This window comes from Lissotriton vulgaris, chromosome 6, assembly GCF_964263255.1.
Source record: "Lissotriton vulgaris chromosome 6, aLisVul1.2, whole genome shotgun sequence".
Taxonomy (NCBI): Eukaryota; Metazoa; Chordata; class Amphibia; order Caudata; family Salamandridae; genus Lissotriton; species Lissotriton vulgaris.
In genome coordinates, this window is record NC_141694.1 from 1,483,947,980 (window position 1) to 1,483,969,132 (window position 21,153).

Below are 21,153 nucleotides of genomic sequence, written 5' to 3' on the forward strand. Positions count from 1 at the left end.
CAAATATGGACGAGTTTGGTATCTATGAACCGCAAATGGCGAGTATAGTGGGTGTACGCGTTTTCGCTACTCTACTTTGCAGCGTTCGTCCAATTCGTGGGTTTCTTCATCTGAACCCACGGGTTCCATTTTAGATACGGCATCCATTTTGTTTCTTGCCCTCACGTATCCGGGGAACGGACAGTGTTCGCTTCATGACCCTGGGTTTCCCAAGCTCTTGCGGAAGACGCATATCCCTTTGAGTGTGTCTTTATGACCAGGGGGATGATACGGAAAAGGCAGATGGCTCCGCTCGAGGCGCATCTTGCCATGTTGGTCTATTGTTTCAGCTGTGCATGTGTTTAGGCACGAATCCTTTGATCCTGTGACCACGCTTCTGATATTGCCCCCTACACTCTTTTCAATCTGTTATCTGTCTTTGTTTCTCTTGCACTTGTTTCTGTCTCTTCACTTAACTCATTTATGACTAGAGTGGAATGTGCTTAATGGTGAGATAACGTGCTTTTACAGTTGGGAACCGGTGATGTTACTGTAATTATGTTCCGGGCTCTTGAAAACATGAATGCGACCCTTTTGAAGTTTACTGTGGGAACTGAGTTGTAACCTTTTGTTCACTATGTTGTGCAATGACGAAAAGGTGTATAAAAAGGAGCGATCCACTTTTTGCAATTCGAAGCAGACTCTCAGAACCTACACGTGGTTGTACTTCTTGCGATCTCTGTATCCCTGCAGTAAATAAACGCTGATCTTTGACGCCGAAGGAAGTGTCCCGTGTCTCTGTGATTTGTGCGCCGGAACAGGTAACCCACGAAGGTTTCAGGTGTTGTCCCCTGGCACCGCTGGGCCTTAGAAATAGGCCAGTCCTTCACACTCCGGCTTTAATCGGGGGTCGAGAGGAGTAGCCATCCTTGTGCGCTGCACCCTTCCATTCACTTTGCATAAGTTCACGACTGACCCTCAGGGTACCTATATCGCCCTGGAGGGGGCTGTAGGAGATCGAGCGCTCAACTTGCTATCCACGTACTCCCCACCGTCGCTGATGGGCCCTACGCTCAAACAACTTGCAAAGTTTATCGCCACCCTGCCCCTAGGTATGACCATTATTGGGGTTGACTTCAATGCAGTCATGGACCCTGCCCTTGATGTAGTGGGAGCCCCTTCTCCATCCAGAATTTCTCAGGTCAAGCTTTTGTCGAATTGGGCGAACACAATCGGGGTCTGCATCACTTGGAGACTTTGGCACACCACAACCCGGCACTACACCCACACCTCTGCATCTCACTGCACTCATGCATGAATTGATTACATTTTCATGCCGGCTCTGAATTTTTCAGACAATCATGGAGACAATCATACTCCCTAGAGTTGTCTCCGACCACTCACCGGATGACCCTGCGGGTGGGTGACCTTCCTGTTGCGTTGCAACCGATCTGAAGGCTGAATGCCTGGTTTATCCAGGCCAAAGATTTTCGGGAGTCGGTGGGTAATGAGCTCCGGCAATATTTTATCACTAACCACGGCTCCGTTTCTTCCCCTGGCACTCTGTGGGAGGCTGGCAAGCCACCATTCGAGGCTTCACCTAAGGCCAACTCAACCTTCAGCGGACTGTGCAGAAATCCCGACTTACCCTCCTGGAGGCGCAGATTACCCTACTTGAGGACCAATCGCCCGAGGGAGGCCCAAGGCTCTGGACAGGAGGCTGGCATTCCTGCGAGATGAGCCCTGGAAGCTGCCATACTGCTCTGGAGGTCTTTGGTGGCGCAGGTCTACTGGCGGGGAGATAAAAATGGGAAGCTGCTCCATTGACTAGCCACATACCTGATGGCCAACTGCATTATTCCCGAAGTGTTGGCCCTCAATGGTGAGGTCCAACAGAGTCCGGCGGCAGTGGCTCAGTGCTTCCCTACATACTACACCGCCCTTTATACTGCCCGGCCCTCCACTCTTTCACTATCGGAGCTGCTTCACCAAGAACGGATCCCTCTCCCGCGCCTTAGTGACTCCGAGGCAGAAGTGCTCAACCTCCCCATCACTCCAGAAGAGGTTAATGAGGCAATCTCTTGCATGGCTTCCGGCAAGACCCCGGGGCCAGATGGTCTCCCACAGGAGTTTTATGGCGCCTACCGAATACACTGGTTCCCCATCTGTTGGAGCTATATGCTAGGCCTGGGCGGTAAATTCTGCTCCGCTCACGGAATTTTCAGAATTTTGGCAATTCCGCGTACCGCAGAGAACACGGAATCGCCGAAAATTCCAAGATCTGCGGAGTGGCGGAATTTCTCCCTTGTTCATGCTTTCAAAATGCGTGTTCGCGCGTATGTTAGTGACTTACCGAGATCCCTGCATTCGTCGAAGACTTTTCCTATCTGTTCGCGTGTGCGCCACGAGATTTTGGTAGCCCGCCGTGCGATCCTGCGAGAGTGTGCGATCACAAGCACTTCATTCGGACGTGCCATTGGACATCCGCGGTCGCAAACAGGAAACACATCTCGAGCAGGCGGGACAAGTGAAACAAGATGGCCACGCCAATTGGCGACCGCATGGGCAAGTTTGCGAGATATCTCCACCAAAGCACGCAAACAGCATCCCCGAACAGGAAAATTGCATCACGAACGGGCGAAACAAGCAATTCCTCATGCTCGCGAAATTCTGCGTAGCTCACGGAGATGTTTTACCATTTTGCGTAACTTTGAGTAACGCAAATTCGGCCCACCCCTAATATGCAGAGGCGGCTGATAAAGGCTCATTTCGTGCCGAAACCGACACAGCCACCATTGTGGTGATCCCCAAGACTCAGCCCCCCTCGAAGCACTGCTCTGATTATCGCCCCATTTCACTCATCAATTCGTAGCTCAAGGTGTTCGCAGCTGTCCTGGCTAACTGGTTGTGGCTGTACCTGGCCAAACTGGTCCACCCCAACCAGTGTGTCTTCACGCCCTCCCGGGGCACTAGACACTGTCTCAGGCGTCTTCACCTCGCCCTAGCGAACCGCCAGTGCCTGACTCCGTATTTGTCCCATCTTCTTGTGGACTTTGAGAAAGCTTTTGATTCGGTGAACTGCTGATACCTAAAAACGGTGTTGGCAGAAATGGGTTTGGGGACTCTTTTTGCAAGCTCGTTGTTAGAACTGGCTGTCTCTAGTTGGCAGAGGTATACACTTCTGACAAATAGGGACACTCCTTTTCTAGTCAGGGCAAGGGGATCACACCCTTCGATAACCCCTGCTCACCCCCTTGGTAGCTTGGCAGAGCAGAACAGGCTTATCTCAGAGGCTGTGTGTTAAGCAATTATGACCACATACAGTAATACAGTGAATACACTACAAATGGACACGACACCGTAGTATTATAAAAATAAGTATTTTTATATAAGGCTTAGCACAAGACCAAAATAACGGCAAAACTGTACACAATCGGAATAAATACGTTCGGGAAGGAAAGAGGATAGTTCACAGGTAGTTTCTTCTTTAGCACAAAAGTCTTTTAGTATCAAGCAAATCTTCCTCTTGGAAACAAAGTTCTTAGCAACAGGGTAACTCACACGGGAGCTACACAACGCTGGGGCAAAGATAATCCACAGGTTCGGCGTCGACCGCGAGGAGCGCTGCGTCGGGCCTGGAGCCACACGGACCCCCAACAACACAGTACCTTAGGAAAATGAAGCACACGATGAACAGCGGCGTCGAGCAATCCGGCGTCGCGTCTCCGGTGTCGATCAGGCCTCAGCAGGCGTTGTCGATGATGCAGTTGCACAGAGTGAGCAGCGCTCACGGCGTCGAAGGGCACACGGTTGATGCGATCAGCAGCGGGGCAGACACGAGGTCCTCTGGAGTTAGAGCCGTACTCCTACTCACTGGCGTCGCTGTTGGCGTCGGTTGGGCCCAGCGTCCGGTCGTCGTGATTGCTGTTCCTTTCAGAGGTGCTGGATTCAAACTTCCAGCGGATAGCACTTTTCAGCAGGTGAAGTCTTTTGGCCCTGTGACTTCGGCAGGAGACTGGCACTCTTCCAGTCCTTGGAGATTTTCTTAGCAAGCGTGAGAGTACACACACAGTTCCTCTCTCCTGGTTCCTTGGCAAAAATAAAGAAGCACCGCAGGATTCCCCCAACAACAGCACACCGGCAGAAGGGGTAGGCAGTCCTTTAGATCAGCAGGCTTCTTGTCCTTGGTTACAGGGTTCCTTGTCAGAAGTGATCTGATTTCCTAGTTCAGGGGTCCTTCTCTTATACCCCTTTTCGTCTTTGATCCCTTTGTCTATGCCGGGGATTTCCCAACACCCTGGGTCGGTGGTGGGTGGAGCTAGGCAGTAGCACCTGGCCTATTCATTGAGCCGGGCCGGGTCCTCAGACGCCCCGCAGGAGGTGGAGCCAGCATCGTCCATGGCAGGTACAGAGCCATCCGTCGCTCGGCAGGAGGTGGAGCCAGCATTGTATCAGGCAAGGCAGGCTATCAACAACTACTCTCCCCCTACTCTCAACGTAATGTCCCACTCATCCCACACTGACTCATCCAGACCTCTTGGAGCCACCCAGCTCCTGTCACATACACGCAGACCAGCAGAGACCAGATATGGTTAGACAAGAAAATAGACACTTTCTAAAAGTGCTATTTTCGAACCCAGAGTCCAAAAACCATCCACACCAACGGATGCGTAATTGAACCCCGAGTTCAGGGATACCGAACTCGACATTGCACCATGCTCCCCGAGCCAGCTAGGATTATAGCGTTAATAATCCCGGCGGCCCATTCTACCCAACGGAGAGCAGGCTACCTCGCAATAGTGAAGCCCTAAGATGGCGGTACTTCACTATCAGGACATGCCAACTTGGTCAGGCTTGTCCTACCTTACACTTACAATGCACCCTGCCCACGGGCCTACCATAGGGGTGACTAACATGAAGCTAAGGGAAGGTTGGAGGGGCTGGCAGGTAGGTATACCCGCGCAGCCGACGTGACAGTGCAAGACTGCACGTGGGTCTCGCAATGACCGACCCGTAGACATTCGTTTACAAGGCCGCTCCTGTGGGTGGCACAACACGTGCTGCAAGCCCACGAGCGGTATTTGCATCTACAAGCCCCGGCACTCCTGGTGCATTAGACTAGGGACTGACAGTAAACCAAATAAGCCAAACATGGATACAATAGATACATTATTTTAACAGAGGGAGCACTTGCGCTATGGCACTGATCAGCAGTGACATGGCGCCCAAAGCATATACCAGCAAAACATCGTAAAACAGTAGAGGCAAACAGAAAAAATGGAGGAGAGACTCAAGCCAATGTTGTCAGGTCTAACACGTGTCCCCTCCAGCTGAAATGTGGGGAGAACTACCCTTAACCTAGGGAGTCCTCATCACTAAGGCGGAAAAATCTGGACAGACCATCAGCATTGGCGTGATCTGTGCCAGGGCGGTGTTCCACCGTAAAGTCCATCCCCTGTAGAGCAATGGACCACCTCAACAGTTTTGGATTCTCACCCCTCATTTGCATTAACCATCTGAGGGGCCTGTGGTCTGTCTGAACCCGGAAGTGAGTCCCAAGCAGGTAGGGTCTTAACTTCTTCAGCGCCCAGACCACAGCAAATGCTTCTCTTTCTATCGCACTCCACCTCGTTTCCCTGGGAAGTAACCTCCTACTGATGAAGGCTACAGGCAAGTCTCGGCCCTCTTCATTCACCTGAGCTAGAACAGACCCCACGCCATGAAGCGTCCGTCTGAACAATGAATTCTCTCGAAAAGTCGGGTGCTTGGAGTATAGGTGCTGTGCACATTGCAGTTTTCAGGGTGTCAAAGGCCGTTTGACAGGCATCAGTCCAGATCACGTTTCGTGGCTGCTTCCTGGAAGTCAGCGAAGTCAAGGGGTGCACAATGTTACCGTAATCCTTGACAAACCTCCTGTAATAACCCGTGAGTCCTAAGAAGGCTCTCACCTGTGTTTGGGTTTTGGGCGGTGCCCAAGCCAGGATGGTATCAATCTTGGGTTGCAGGGGGGCAACCTTGCCGCTCCCTACTTGGTGCCCCAAGTACACCACAGAACCCTGCCCAATCTGGCACTTACTGGCCTTGATTGTGAGGCCTGCTCCGCGCAGGGCCAACAACACTTCCTGGAGGTGACGCACGTGTTCCTCCCAGCTGGCGCTGAACACTGCGATGTCGTCCAGGTAGGCGGCGCTGAATTCCTCCAGTCCAGCCAAGACCTGGTTGACCAAGCTCTGGAAGGTGGCGGGGGCATTCTTCATCCCAAAGGGCATCACCCGGAACTGGTATAGCCCATATGGTGTGGCGAATGCTGACCTCTCTTTTGCCCCATCAGTCAAGGCGATCTGCCAGTACCCAGACGTTAAGTCGAACGTACTAAGGTACCGGGCAGCCCCCAACCGATCGATGAGCTCATCAGCTCTGGGGATGGGGTGCGCGTCAGTCTTCGTGACCGAATTGAGTCCTCGGTAATCCACGCAGAACCGGAGTTCTGGTGAAGCACCAGGCGCTGCAGCCTTCGGGACCAAGACCACTGGGCTGGCCCAAGGACTGCTAGAGGACTCAATCACCCCCAACGCGAACATTTTGGAGACCTCCTCCTTAATGTACGCTCGGACCTTGTCAGTCACCCTGTAAGCCTTGTGCTTCACAGGAGGGCTATCTCCGGTGTCAACGTCATGGACACACCAATGCGTGACACCCGGAACCAAGGAAAACAGATCCGGGAATTGTCCCAACAGGTGGCGACAATCCTGTTTCTGCTCAAGGGTCAGTGTGTCAGAGAGGACCACACCATCCACTGACCCGTCTTGCTCCTTAGCATACAGGAGGTCAGGAAGAGGCTCACTCTCCTCCTCCGTTCCATCATCTGTCGCTAAGAGCATGCCCACTTCGGACCTTTCTAAGTGGGGCTTCAAACGGTTGACATGCAGGACCCGCAAGGGGTTCCTGGGAGATTTCAAGTCCACCAGGTAGGTGACATCGCTCTTCTTCTCCACAACCTTAAATGGTCCAGTCCACCTGTCCTTGAGCGCACAAGGTTCCACAGGGGACATGACCCACACTTCCTGTCCAGGCTGAAGCTCTACCAGAGTGGCATTCCGGTCGTACCATCGCTTCATCTCCTCCTGGCTGGCCTCCAGATTTGCCTGAGCAAGTTCTCTGAAGCGCCGAGTCTGGTTCCGAAAGGCCAGCATGTAGCTGTATACATCCTGGGGAGGTTTCCTGGGAGATTGCTCCCAGCCTTCCTTGACCAGACTCAAAGGTCCTCTTACCGGGTGACCGTATAAGAGCTCAAAGGGACTGAACCCTAGAGCCTTCTGCGGCACCTCACGGTAAGCAAACAACAGGCATGGCAAGAGGACGTCCCATTTCCGCCTCATTGGTTCTTCAAGACCCATAATCATGCCTTTCAGGGTCCGGTTGAATCTCTCAACCAGCCCGTTTCCTTGAGGGTGGTAAGGAGTGGTGAACTTGTAGGTTACCCCACACTCCTTCCACAGAGACTTCATATAGTTCGAAATGAAGTTGGTGCCTCGGTCGGACACCACCTCTCTGGGGAACCCCATCCGGGAGAAAACACCCATCAGTGCCCGTCCCACCACGGGGGCCGTCACTGTCCTGAGAGGGATGGCTTCCGGGTACCTTGTGGCATGGTCCACCAAGACCAGGATGAACCTGTTGCCCAGGGCTGTCTTGGGGTCCAGGGGCCCAACAATGTCAATACCCACCCGATCAAAGGGGGTGCTGACCACTGGAAAAGGTTGGAGGGGAGCCTTCTGCTTCCTTCCGCTTTTCCCACTTGCCTGGCAAGTGCGACAAGTCTTGCAATGGATGTCTACATCCCTACGCATCTGAGGCCAATAAAAATGGGTGACAAGCCTGTCATAGGTCTTGTCCTGCCCCAGATGTCCAGCTAACGGTACGTCATGAGCCAAACCCAGTAGGAAGGCTCTGAAGCGCTGGGGTACCACCAGCACACGGGCTGACCCAGGCTCAGCAGCCTTAGGCTCGCTATACAGGAGGTCGTTCTCCCAGTACACAAAATGTGACCCTGACTGATCACCTGAGGATTGGGCTGAGGCCTGCTGCCTCATGCCCACAAGAGAAGGGCACTCTTTCTGTTCCGCACAGAATTCCTCCCTGGAGGGACCACCATCCTGCTGCCAGTGGGTCAGCTCGGGCAGATCTCCCAGTTCGGCAATTTGTTCCCCGGTGGGCTCCAGGGCATCCCCCTCAGGGTCTACCTCCTTCTGGACCACGGGAACAACGGGGGCCGGTTTCCCGCGCCTCCTGCCTCTTCTCTTCACAGCTGGGTCCTGGGCCGTACTTTCAGGCTCCGGGACCCCATCAACACCCTTACTCGCTGTCATGGATCGAGTGGTTGCACACACCCACTCTGGTACACCCAACATTTTCAAGTGCTCTGCTCTCTCCACCTTAGCCCAAGGGGAGTCTTCCAAATCATTGCCCAGGAGACAGTCGACAGGCATGGCGGGCCTCACAGCAACTTGAAGAGTACCTGAAACTCCCCCCCCATTCAAAGGAAACCTGAGCCACCTCACACTCTTTCTGGGAGTTATCGGCAGCTATCACGGGGTAGAATGCGTGGGGAACCACCTGCTCTCTGGACACCAAGTGACACTTGACAGCTGTCACACTCGCTCCGGTGTCTCTGAGGGCTTCCACTCTATGGCCATTAATGGTCACCCACTGCCTATATTTACTAGTGTTACTAGGCAGAGGGGGTGGAGGGACCATTTGCATGTCTCCTAGCGAGACCAGGGACATTTCTGCGGGACCCCTCCCACCATGGACAACCATCTCCTCCCCTCCCAAGGCTACACTTGCCAACTGACGAGGGGGTGCACGCGGCGGTGCATTCGAATCCTTCTTGGGACACTGGGGGTCATAAAACCGGTGTCCCACCTGCCCACAACCGTAGCAGGTTAGGGGGCCCCTATGAACAGGTTTACCCGTCGGGGCCCCTGACTTCTTCTCAGGGGGAGGCTGGGAACCCTTCCCTTGGTTCCCTTGGGGATTACTTTGGGGCCCTTTCTGAGACTCCTTCTGTTTACCCTTGTCCCCCCCACTCTTCTGCTGGGGACCCTGCCCACCTTTGGCTGAGTCTCCCACTGGACCCTTGTGGACCCTGGTACTGACCCAGAGGTCCGCCTCCTCAGCAAGTTTTCTAGGGTTAGATATCTTGCTATCAATCAGGTGCTGGCGCAGCTCTGGAAAACAGTTATTAGACAAGTGCTCCCACGCAAACAAATCATAGAGAGCTTCATAACTTTCCACTTTGCTGCCCTTTACCCAACCATCCATGGCTCTGCAAAAATAAGACACATATTCAACCCACGTCGTACCAGGCAATTTCTTACATTCTCTAAAAGCTTGTCTGTACTGCTCGGGGGTTAAACCATATCGCAACATTAAAGCATCTTTCATATGAGCATACGACATCCTATCCGCAACAGGCATGTCTAACAGGGTATCTCTTCCCTCATTCACAAAGCGACCCCACAACCCCGCTCCCCAATTCTTCTCAGGGACCTGGTGGGCCAACAATGCTAACTCATATGCTTTAAACCATTGACCAATATCTTCATTCTTATTGTAATCTTTGATCACATCTTTCGGGAAGTAAAACTTACTTTCTGCAGGCTCGGATGGAATGCTGCCACCAGAGGGATTCAACTCTAACTTTTTAGCTTGGATATCCAGTTCCCTCAACCTGGCTTCACGCTCCAAAGCTAACTTCTCTCGTTCAAACTCCAACTTTTTGATCTCTAAATCAGCTTCCCTTCTACCTCTTGCATTTTCTAACTCCAACTGCCCATTTATCTTTAGCCTTGCCATCTCCATGTTGTAAGCTCGCTCTTTCGCCCTTTCTTCTCTTTCTTCAGGGGAAAGACCTTTGGAGGAAACACTGCTTCCGGGAGAGGGTACAGGTCCATTCACTGGCACCTCCTCATCCCCTTCCTCTGTGGGTACCACCACCACATCAGAGGGATTTCTGGACTCCCACCAGGCCTGCAATGCTTTATAAAAATCATCTTTTCTCGAGAGGCCGGTGGTAGGAACCCCAAACTGGTCGCAAAAGTGTTTCAGCTCATCTTTCTTGTATTTCTTTAGCTTACTCCTCTCGAACTCCTCCACAACAACGATAGCAGGGGCAGTGACTCCGTTGTCACTCATGGTTAAACTGGCAGTGTTCAGAAAATCAAGTTTCAGGAAAGCGGAGAACAAAAATAGGATCCTTCCGAATCAGATTGTGACTGCGTTATGGTCTGCTTTCACTACGTAGCGCACACTAATCACTGTACATGGGTCATAAATGCAAGGTCCAAATCCTCACCGCTGCATCCAATGTTAGAACCGGCTGTCTCTAGTTGGCAGAGGTATACACTTCTGACAAATAGGGACACTCCTTTTCTAGTCAGGGCAAGGGGATCACACCCTTCGATAACCCCTGCTCACCCCCTTGGTAGCTTGGCAGAGCAGAACAGGCTTATCTCAGAGGCTGTGTGTTAAGCAATTATGACCACATACAGTAATACAGTGAATACACTACAAATGGACACGACACCGTAGTATTATAAAAATAAGTATTTTTATATAAGGCTTAGCACAAGACCAAAATAACGGCAAAACTGTACACAATCGGAATAAATACGTTCGGGAAGGAAAAAGGATAGTTCACAGGTAGTTTCTTCTTTAGCACAAAAGTCTTTTAGTACCAAGCAAATCTTCCTCTTGGAAACAAAGTTCTTAGCAACAGGGTATCTCACACGGGAGCTACACAACGCTGGGGCAAAGATAATCCACAGGTTCGGCGTCGACCGCGAGGAGCGCTGCGTCGGGCCTGGAGCCACCCGGACCCCCAACAACACAGTACCTTAGGAAAATGAAGCACACGATGAACAGCGGCGTCGAGCAATCCGGCGTCGCGTCTCCGGTGTCGATCAGGCCTCAGCAGGCGTTGTCGATGATGCAGTTGCACAGAGTGAGCAGCGCTCACGGCGTCGACGGGCACACGGTTGATGCGATCAGCAGCGGGGCAGACACGAGGTCCTCTGGAGTTAGAGCCGTACTCCTACTCACTGGCGTCGCTGCTGGCGTCGGTTGGGCCCAGCGTCCGGTCGTCGTGATTGCTGTTCCTTTCAGAGGTGCTGGATTCAAACTTCCAGCGGATAGCACTTTTCAGCAGGTGAAGTCTTTTGGCCCTGTGACTTCGGCAGGAGACTGGCACTCTTCCAGTCCTTGGAGATTTTCTTAGCAAGCGTGAGAGTACACACACAGTTCCTCTCTCCTGGTTCCTTGGCAAAAATAAAGAAGCACCGCAGGATTCCCCCAACAACAGCACACCGGCAGAAGGGGTAGGCAGTCCTTTAGATCAGCAGGCTTCTTGTCCTTGGTTACAGGGTTCCTTGTCAGAAGTGATCTGATTTCCTAGTTCAGGGGTCCTTCTCTTATACCCCTTTTCGTCTTTGATCCCTTTGTCTATGCCGGGGATTTCCCAACACCCTGGGTCGGTGGTGGGTGGAGCTAGGCAGTAGCACCTGGCCTATTCATTGAGCCGGGCCGGGTCCTCAGACGCCCCGCAGGAGGTGGAGCCAGCATCGTCCATGGCAGGTACAGAGCCATCCGTCGCTCGGCAGGAGGTGGAGCCAGCATTGTATCAGGCAAGGCAGGCTATCAACAACTACTCTCCCCCTACTCTCAACGTAATGTCCCACTCATCCCACACTGACTCATCCAGACCTCTTGGAGCCACCCAGCTCCTGTCACATACACGCAGACCAGCAGAGACCAGATATGGTTAGACAAGAAAATAGACACTTTCTAAAAGTGCTATTTTCGAACCCAGAGTCCAAAAACCATCCACACCAACGGATGCGTAATTAAACCCCGAGTTCAGGGATACCGAACTCGACATTGCACCATGCTCCCCGAGCCAGCTAGGATTATAGCGTTAATAATCCCGGCGGCCCATTCTACCCAACGGAGAGCAGGCTACCTCGCAATAGTGAAGCCCTAAGATGGCGGTACTTCACTATCAGGACATGCCAACTTGGTCAGGCTTGTCCTACCTTACACTTACAATGCACCCTGCCCACGGGCCTACCATAGGGGTGACTAACATGAAGCTAAGGGAAGGTTGGAGGGGCTGGCAGGTAGGTATACCCGCGCAGCCGACGTGACAGTGCAAGACTGCACGTGGGTCTCGCAATGACCGACCCGTAGACATTCGTTTACAAGGCCGCTCCTGTGGGTGGCACAACACGTGCTGCAAGCCCACGAGCGGTATTTGCATCTACAAGCCCCGGCACTCCTGGTGCACTAGACTAGGGACTGACAGTAAACCAAATAAGCCAAACATGGATACAATAGATACATTATTTTAACAGAGGGAGCACTTGCCCTATGGCACTGATCAGCAGTGACACGGCGCCCAAAGCATATACCAGCAAAACATCGTAAAACAGTAGAGGCAAACAGAAAAAATGGAGGAGAGACTCAAGCCAATGTTGTCAGGTCTAACACTCGTTAACGGAGCCCTCTTGCAGTCCTTGTCAGACTGAAGGGGCACGAGGCAGGGATGCCCCCTTTCGTCCCTCCTTTTTGCCTTGGCCATGGAACCTTTTTAATGCCTCATACGCTCCGACAAGTGTATCAAAGGGTGGAGATGGCCTGGATTCGAGGAAGAAAAGATCGCCTTTCATGCGGATGAAGTCCTCCTATACCTGGCGGAGCCTGCGTTGTGGGGACCCCGGTGCATTTGGGCGCTAAGTCTGTTTGAACAGACCTCTGGCCTTCGGTCGAACCCCGCTAAGCCCGTTTTGGTACGCCTTCACCTTTTGAGAGAAAGCTTTGAGTGGCAGTCCACGATTCCCCTTCGACAACAGTCCTTCAAATATCTCGGGATATGGGTGGCCCTTCTCCCGTACCTCACCTGGGCACTCAATGTAACTTACTTAGTGAAGAAAGCCCGGGCTGATCTCCTTAGCTGGCAGGTTCTGCCACTGAATCCGATGGGCCGAATCGCCTTATTCAAAATGATGGTACTGTCCAGGTTTCTCTACATGCTTCAGAACACGCCTCTACCCTTTTCACGTGTGTGGTTCCGGGAAATGGACAGCCTGGTCATCAACTTCCTGTGGCGGGGGGTCGGAGGCCCCGGTTGGCCCTCGCCCAGTGTCGGATCCCGCCTTTAATGGCAACATGGGGATGACAAACCTGTACCATTATTATCTAGCCACCCGGCTCCTTACCCTGCATGACTGGTTTAACGGGGGTTGGTCGGATCCGGCCTATCGCCTGGAGCTACACACCCTAGGCTTGCCCAAGATTCAGGGGATGCTGTACGGAAACGCTGTCTCCAGAACCTGCCTGAGGTCACAGGTGGGGTGTTTCTGGCCTGGCGTGCCTCTCTGCGCCACACCCAGTGGTTGGGCAAATTGACACAATACACTCCTCTTTGGCAGGACGCCCGGCTGGGGGGGTTGCCAGTCTATCTGTATTCAGAGAATGGGATCTAATAGGGATCACACAGTTGGGGGCACGTCTGGAAAGGGGGCAGCATGCACACCTTTCAGGATCTTCAGAACATGTACTCCCTACATCCCTCACAGTTTTACCGCTGTTAGAACCGGCTGTCTCTAGTTGGCAGAGGTATACACTTCTGACAAATAGGGACACTCCTTTTCTAGTCAGGGCAAGGGGATCACACCCTTTGATAACCCCTGCTCACCCCCTTGGTAGCTTGGCAGAGCAGAACATGCTTATCTCAGAGGCTGTGTGTTAAGCATTTACGACCACATACAGTAATACAGTGAATACACTACAAATGGACACAACACAGTAGTATTATAAAAATAAGTATTTTTATATAAGGCTTAGCACAAGACCAAATAACGACAAAAATGTACACAATCTTAATAAATACTCTGGGAAGGGAAAAATGATAGTTCAAAAGTAGTTCTTCTTTAGCACAAAGTCTTTAGTATCAAAGCAAATCTTCTTCTTGGAAACACAGTTCTTAGCAACCAGGTAACCCACACGGGGGCTACACGACGTCGAGGCAAAGTTAATCCAAAGGTTCGGCGTCGACCACGAGGAGCGCTACGTCGAGCCCGGAGTCACACGGAGCCCTAACAACACAGTACCTTTAGGAAAGTGAAGCACACGATGATCAGCGGCGTCGAGCACTCCGGCGTCGCGTCTTCGGTGTCGATCAGGCCTTAGCAGGCGTCGTTGTCGATGATGCGGTTGCAAAGTGTGAGCAGCGCTCACGGCGTCGAGAGGGCACGAGGGCGATGCGATCAGCAGCAGTGCAGACACGAGGTCCCTTGGAGCTGGAGCCGTACTCCCATTCACTGGCGTTGCTGCTGGCGTCGGTCAGGCCCGGCGGCCGGTCGTCGAGGAAGCGGGACACTGGGGCCGTTACCCACTACGTCGAGCTGGATTCGGCGACGTCCGTCGGCGTCGAGATTGCTGGTTCGTTCAGAGGTGCTGGATTCACAGGTTCCAGCAAATAGCACTTTAAGCAGGTGAAGTCCTTTAACCCTGTGACTTCAGCAGGAGACTGGCACTCTTCCAGTCCTTGGAGATTTTCTTAGCAAGCGTGAGAGTACACACACAGTTTCTCTCTCGTGGTTCCTTGGCAAAAATAAAGAAGCACTGCAGGATTCCCCCCAGCAAACAGCACACTGGCAGAAGGGGTAGGCAAGTCCTCAGATCAGCAGGCCTCTTGTCCTTGGTTACAGGGTTCCTTGTCAGAAGTGATCTGATTTCTTAGTTCAGGGGTCCTTCTCTTATACCCCTTTTCGGCTTTGATCCCTTTGTCCATGCAGGGGAATTTCCCAACATCCTGGGTCTGTTGTGGGTGGAGCCAGGCAGAAGCACCTGGCCTATTCATTGCGCAGGGCTGGGTCCTCAGACGCCCAGCAGGAGGTGGAGCCAGCATTGACACTGGCAGGAGCAGAGCTATCGGCCTCCTGGCAGGAGGTGGGGCTAGGATCGTCCATGGCAGGCACAGAGCCATCAGCCGCTTGGCAGGAGGTGGAGCCAGCATTGTATCAGGCAGGGCAGGCTATCAGCAACTACTCTCCCCCTACTCTCAACGCAAATGTCCCACTCATCCCACACTGACTCATCCAGACCTGTGGAGCCACCCAGCTCCTGTCACACACACGCAAGACCAGCAGAAACCAGATATGGTTAGACAAGAAAATAGACACTTTCTAAAAGTGCTATTTTCAAACCCAGAGTCCAAAAACCATCCACACCAATGGATGCGTAATTAAACCCCGAGTTCAGGGATACCAAACTCGACATTGCACCATGCTCCCCGAGCCAGCTAGGATCATAGCATTAATAATCCCGGCGGCCCATTCTATCCAGTGGAGAGCAGGCTACCTCGCAATAGTGAAAAACGAAGATGGCGGTAATTCACTATCAGGACATGCCAACTTGGTCAGGCGTGTCCTACCTCATACTTACAATGCACCCTGCCCGTAGGCCTACCATAGGGGTGACTAACATGAAGTCAAGGGAAGGTTTGAGGGGCTGGCAAGTAGGTATACTTGCGCAGCCTGCGTGACAGCACTAGGCTGCACGTGGGTCTCGCAATGACCGACCCGTAGACATTCTTTTACGAGGCCGCTCCTGTGGGTGGCACAACACGTGCTGCAAGCCCACGAGTGGTATTTGTATTTACAAGCCCCGGCACTCCTGGTGCACTAAACTAGGGACTGACAGTAAACCAAATAGGCCAAACATGGATACAATCGATACATCAATTTAACATAGGGAGCACTTGCGCTGTGGCACTGATCAGCAGTGGCACGGCGCCCAAAGCATATACCAGCAAAACATCGAAAAACAGTGGAGGCAAACAGAAAAAATGGAGGAGAGACTCAAGCCAATGATGTCAGGTCTAACACGTGTCCCCTCCAGCTGAAATGTGGGGAGAACTACCCTTGACCGAGGGAGTCCTCATCACTAAGGCGTAAAAATCTGGACAGACCATCAGCATTGGCGTGATCTGTACCAGGGCGGTGTTCCACCGTAAAGTCCATCCCCTGTAGGGAAATGGACCACCTCAACAGTTTCGGATTCTCACCCCTCATCTGCATCAACCATCTGAGGGGCCTGTGGTCTGTCTGAACCCGGAAGTGAGTCCCAAACAGGTAGGGTCTCAGCTTCTTCAGCGCCCAGACCACAGCAAATGCTTCTCTCTCTATCGCACTCCACCTCGTTTCCCTGGGAAGTAACCTCCTACTGATGAAGGCTACAGGCAAGTCTCGGCCCTCTTCATTTACCTGAGCTAGAACAGCCCCCACGCCATGCTCTGAAGCGATCGTCTGGACAATAAATTCTTTCGAAAAGTCGGGTGCCTGGAGTATAGGTGCTGTGCACATTGCAGTTTTCAGGGTGTCGAAGGCCGTTTGACAGCCATCAGTCCAGATCACGTTTCGTGGCTGCTTCCTGGAAGTCAGCGAAGTCAAGGGGTGCACAATGTTACCGTAATCCTTGACAAACCTCCTGTAATAACCCGTGAGTCCTAAGAAGGCTCTCACCTGAGTTTGGGTTTTGGGCGGCGCCCAAGCCAGGATGGTATCAATCTTGGGTTGCAGGGGGGCAACCTTGCCGCTCCCTACTTGGTGCCCCAAGTACACCACAGAACCCTGCCCAATCTGGCACTTACTGGCTTTGATTGTGAGGCCTGCTCTGCGCAGGGCCAACAACACTTCCTGGAGGTGGCGCAAGTGTTCCTCCCAGCTGGCGCTGAACACTGCGATATCGTCCAGGTAGGCGGCACTGAAATCCTCCAGTCCAGCCAAGAACTGGTTGACCAACCTCTGGAAGGTGGCAGGGCCATTCTTCATCCCAAAGGTCATCACCCGGAACTGGTATAGCCCATCTGGTGTGGAGAATGCTGACCTCTCCTTTGCCCCATCGGTTAAGGCGATCTGCCAGTACCCAGACGTCAAATCAAACGTACTAAGGTACCGGGCAGCCACCAACCGATCGATGAGCTCATCAGCTCTGGGGATGGGGTGCGCGTCAGTCTTCGTGACCGAATTGAGTCCTCGGTAATCCACACAAAACCGAAGTTCCGGTGAAGCACCAGGCGCTGCAGCCTTCGGGACCAAGACCACTGGGCTGGCCCAAGGACTGCTAGAGGACTCAATCACCCCTAACGCAAACATTTTGGAGACCTCCTCCTTAATGTATGCTCGAACCTTGTCAGTCACCCTGTAAGCCTTGTGCTTCACAGGAGGGCTGTCTCCGGTGTCAACGTCATGGACACACCAATGAGTGACACCCGGAACCAAGGAAAACAGATCCGGGAATTGTCCCAACAGGTGGCGACAATCCTGTTTCTGCTCAAGGGTCAGTGTGTCAGAGAGGACCACACCATCCACTGACCCGTCTTGCTCTTTAGCACACAGGAGGTCAGGAAGAGGCTCACTCTCCTCCTCCATTCCAGCATCTGTATCTAGGAGCATGCCCACTTCGGACCTCTCTAAGTGGGGCTTCAAACGGTTGACATGCAGGACCCGCAAGGGGTTCCTGGGAGATTTCAAGTCCACCAGGTAGGTGACATCGCTCTTCTTCTCCACAACCTTAAACGGTCCAGTCCACCTGTCCTTGAGCGCACAAGTTTCCACAAGGGACATGACCCACACTTCTTGACCAGGCTGAAGCTCTACCAGAGTGGCATTCGGGTCGTACCAACGCTTCATCTCCTCCTGGCTGGCCTCCAGATTTGCCTGAGCAAGTTCTCTGAAGCGCCGAGTCTGGTTCCGAAAGGCCAGCATGTAACTGTATACATCCTGGGGAGGTTTCCTGGGAGATTGCTCCCAGCCTTCCTTGACCAGACTCAAAGGCCCTCTTACCGAGTGACCGTACAAAAGCTCAAAGGGGCTGAGCCCTAGAGACTTTTGCGGCACCTCTCGGTAAGCAAACAACAGGCATGGCAAGAGGACGTCCCATTTCCACCTCATTGGTTCTTCAAGACCCAGGATCATGCCTTTAAGGGTCCGGTTGAATCTCTCAACCAGCCCATTTCCTTGAGGGTGGTAAGGAGTGGTGAACTTGTAGGTTACCCCACACTCCTTCCACAGAGACTTCATATAGTTCGAAATGAAGTTGGTACCCCGGTCTGACACCACCTCTCTGGGGAACCCCATCCGGGAGAAAACACCCATCAGTGCCCGTCCCACCACGGGGGCCGTCACTGTTCTGAGAGGGATGGCTTCCGGGTACCGCGTGGCATGGTCCACCAAGACCAGGATGAACCTGTTGCCCAGGGCTGTCTTGGGGTCCAGGGGCCCAACAATGTCAATACCCACCCGGTCAAAGGGGGTACTGACCACTGGAAAAGGTTGGAGGGGAGCCTTCTGCTTCCTTCCGCTTTTCCCACTTGCCTGGCAAGTGCGACAGGTCTTGCAATGGATGTCTACATCCCTACGCATCTGAGGCCAATAAAAATGGGTGACAAGCCTGTCATAGGTCTTGTCCTGCCCCAGATGTCCAGCTAATGGAACGTCATGAGCCAAACCCAGTAGGAAGGCTCTGAAGTGCTGGGGTACCACCAGCACACGGGCTGACCCAGGCTCAGCAGCCTTAGGCTCGCTATACAGGAGGTCGTTCTCCCAGTACACAAAATGTGACCCTGACTGATCACCTGAGGATTGGGCTGAGGCCTGCTGCCTCATGCCCACAAGAGAAGGGCACACCTTCTGTTCGGCACAGAATTCCTCCCTGGAGGGACCACCATCCTGCTGCCAATGGGTCAGCTCGGGCAGGTCTCCCAGTTCGGCAATTTGTTCCCCTGTGGGCTCCAGGGCATCCCCCTCAGGGTCTACCTCCTCCTGGACCACGGGAACTACGGGGGCCGGTTTCCCGCGCCTCCTGCCTCTTCTCTTCACAGCTGGGTCCTGGGCCGTATTTTCAGGCTCCGGGACCCCATCAACACCCTTACTCGCTGTCATCGAACGAGTGGTTGCACACACTCACTCTGGCACACCCAACATTTTCAAGTGCGCCTCTCTCTCCACCTTAGCCCAAGGGGAGTCTTCTAAATCATTGCCCAGGAGACAATCGACAGGCATGGCGGGCCTCACAGCAACCTGAAGAGTACCTGAAACTCCCCCCATTCAAAGGAAACCTGAGCTACCTCACACTCTTTCTGGGAGTTGTCAGCAGCTATCACAGGGTAGAATGCGTGGGGAACCACCTGCTCTCTGGACACTACGTGACACTTGACAGCTGTCACACTCGCTCCGGTGTCTCTGAGAGCTTCCACTCTATGGCCATTAATGGTCACCCACTGCCTATATTTACTAGTGTTACTAGGCAGAGGGGGTGGAGGGACCATTTGCATGTCTCCTAGCGAGACCAGGGACATCTCTGCGGGACCCCTCCCACCATGGACAACCATCTCCTCCCCTCCCAGGGCTACACTTGCCAACTGACGGGGGTGCACTCGGCGGTGCATTCGATTTCTTCATGGGACACTGGGGATCGTAATACCGGTGTCCCACCTGCCCACAAGTGTAGCAGGTTAGGGGGCCCCTATGAACAGGTTTACCCGTCGGGGCCCCTGGCTTCTTCTCAGGGGGAGGCTGGGAACCTTTCCCTTGGTTCCCTTGGGGATTACTTTGGGGCCCTTTCTGGGACTCCTTCTGTTTACCCTTGTCCCCCCCACTCTTCTGCTGGGGACCCTGCCCACCTTTGGCTGAGTCTCCCACTGGACCCTTGTGAACCCTGGTACTGACCCAGCGGTCCGCCTCCTCAGCAAGTTTTCTAGGGTTAGATATCTTGCTATCAATAAGGTGCTGGCGCAGCTCTGGAAAACAGTTATTAGACAAGTGCTCCCAAGCAAACAAATCATACAGAGCTTCATAACTTTCCACTTTGCTGCCCTTCACCCAACCATCCATGGCTCTGCAAAAATAAGACACATATTCAACCCACGTCGTACCAGGCAACTTCTTACATTCTCTAAAAGCTTGTCTGTACTTCTCGGGGGTTAGGCCATACCGCAACATTAAAGCATCCTTCATATGAGCATACGACATCCTATCCGCAACAGGCATGTCTAACAGGGTATCTCTCCCCTCATTCACAAAGCGACCCCACAACCCCGCTCCCCAATTCTTCTCAGGGACCTGGTGGGCCAACAATGCTAGCTCATATGCTTTAAACCACTGACCAATATCTTTGTTTCTATGATAATCCTTTATCACATCTTTGGGAAAGTAAAACTTACTTTCTGCAGGCCCAGATGGAATGCTGCCACCAGAGGGATTCAATTCTAACTTCTTAGCTTGGATGTCCAACTCCCTCAACTTGGTATCACGCTCCAAAGCTAACTTCTCTCTTTCAAAATCTAACCTCTTGGTCTCCAAATCAGCTTCTCTTCTACCTCTTGCATTTTCTAACTCCAACTGCCCGTTTATCTTTAGCCTTGCCATTTCCATGTTGTATGCACGCTCCTTCGCCCTTTCTTCACGTTCTTCAGGGGAAAGACCTTTGGAGGAAACACTGCTTCCGGGAGAGGACTCAGGCCCATTCGCTGGCGCCTCCTCATCCCCTTCCACTGGCGGTACCACCACCGGATCAGTGGGATCTCTTGATTCCAACCAGGCCTCCAAAGCTTTGAGATATTGCTCTTTTCTTGAGAGGCTTTTGGTAGGCACTTTCAACTGCTTGCAAAAGGACTTCAGCTCCTTCAAGCCGTAGTCGTTTATCTTCGCTCTGTCGAATTCCTCCTCAACAACAACAGGGGTAGTGACTCCGTTGTCACTCATGGTCAGAACTGGCAGTGTTCAAAAAATCAAGTTTCAGAAAAGCGGAGAACCAAAAATAGGATCCTTCCCAATTATATTGTGACTGCGCTATGGTCTGCTTTCACTATGTAGCGCACACTAATCACTGCACATGAGTCATAAATGCAAGGTCCAAATCCTCACCGCTGCACCCAATGTTAGAACCGGCTGTCTCTAGTTGGCAGAGGTATACACTTCTGACAAATAGGGACACTCCTTTTCTAGTCAGGGCAAGGGGATCACACCCTTTGATAACCCCTGCTCACCCCCTTGGTAGCTTGGCAGAGCAGAACAGGCTTATCTCAGAGGCTGTGTGTTAAGCATTTATGAC